We start from the raw sequence: 1,579 nt of genomic DNA, 5'->3' as shown, positions 1-1,579 counted from the left end.
TGTGATGTAGATTCACCAGTTTCCCGCTTGTACTACGAGTTTCCGGACACCGTGTATAATTGATGTCAAAAAAATGTTAAAAATATCAACAAACGATAATTACTAATATCCTGAATAGCTAACATTTTTTTAAGTTAGATTTTTCCATTAGATTTATATTTTATTTGTTTAATTTTTTTTATTTATTTTTACTGTTGTTGATGACTGTTTAAATACAAAGTACATTATATTATATTTTTTTAATGATAAACTAATGTTTATAAGACAAGATATTTATGCATAACACAAAAGATATTAAATTATTATAAGCAATAATTATTCGCCTGTAATTTCAATACAAATTGAAAATATCTCCCGAGTAAAAATAAATGCCGCCAACGGGATTTGAACCCGTGCCTTATGATGTCAGGTCAGGTGCTCTAAACCACTGAGCCACGTCGGCTTATTTCCCACACGCCAAATAATTCAATATGTACTATTACTTCAATCAACAATTACTGCTTATTATATTTTTTTCGCCTGTAAGCAACCAACTTTATTTTTGTACGTAAGGCTTTGAAGTAAGTAGAGAAGTCCTCCATCACAATACAAGCAACATTTTCCGATAGTGTGATGGTTGTAGGAGATTTTCAAATATTTTCAAGTTATTCTTACATAATAATTATACTTCACGTATTATTTTCACATGTCTAGTAGACTAATAGTAGACCAGTAATTCTTGAGAAATTTTTACCGCTCTATTATAGCAACAAGTTGAGTGATTTTGATTTCTTTTGAAATGAAAGTCTTCTTCTTCTTTTGTAAGATAGGGAGGTCAGAAGGGTACATCTAGGTCTTGGACCCAGTCTAGGGCGTCAGGCTTCACCCTGTGGATCTAATCAATCCCGCCGGGGAATGAATGCAGCGGGCATTCTTTGACCACATTTGGTGGTCTGCGCCGCACCGCATCAACACATCCCTGACACTTTCAGGCCCCACCGATACATCATGTGGGCACATCGGCTGTGAGAGGACCTAATCCTTCTGATGGCGGACCAGAGTTTTCTAGCCAGTAAGAATCCAAGCTGTCTTTCAGTGGGGTAGTTCACGAGATGGGCATTTGCCAAGTCGGCCGATACCACTCAAGTTTTCACTGGAGTTTCTGAAGGATCCTCTCTCCTTACAACCTGGAGTTCTAGCTCGGACGATCGATAAACCGTTGGTCGATACGATATTGACAACCGTCATCTATGTGAGTTAGCGATATTTGTGAGCACGGTCAGAATATGATTCCGACTGTCTGTAGACAAAAGCCACTGCCTTAACTTAATTAATTTATTTATTTCGATCAATTGATTCCGTTCCTAACTTTTTTATTTTTTTTTATTTATTCATCAATATAAAGTTTTATTACATACATTTTTCGACATCTGTCTCACTAGGGTACACCTGTGTCGAGACAGACGTATTCAGGTACTTAAAGATTACTTACAAAGGGGCTATTATAATTTATTTTTTTTGTGAATTGTTGTTACTGCTTACGTGTAATTTGGTTAACATATGTTTGTGATGGTGGGACGCACAAGACTTGTTATCCATT

General features: G+C 36.0%; 1 non-coding gene across 1 annotated transcript; it reads right to left on the bottom strand.

Moving 5' to 3' along the window:
• Positions 1–369: 369 nt before the first annotated feature.
• TRNAS-UGA (transfer RNA serine (anticodon UGA)) lies at positions 370–442 on the bottom strand. Its single transcript has one exon. It is a non-coding gene; the product is annotated as a tRNA-Ser (tRNA).
• Between the last annotated feature and the right edge of the window lie 1,137 nt (positions 443–1,579).

Source organism: Hesperophylax consimilis, chromosome 29 (assembly GCF_061612785.1).
Source record: "Hesperophylax consimilis isolate HC1 chromosome 29, BYU_Hcon_1.0, whole genome shotgun sequence".
Taxonomy (NCBI): domain Eukaryota; kingdom Metazoa; phylum Arthropoda; class Insecta; order Trichoptera; family Limnephilidae; genus Hesperophylax; species Hesperophylax consimilis.
Note: the sequence above shows the minus strand (reverse complement) of the source record. Positions and strands in the feature narration are given on the sequence as shown.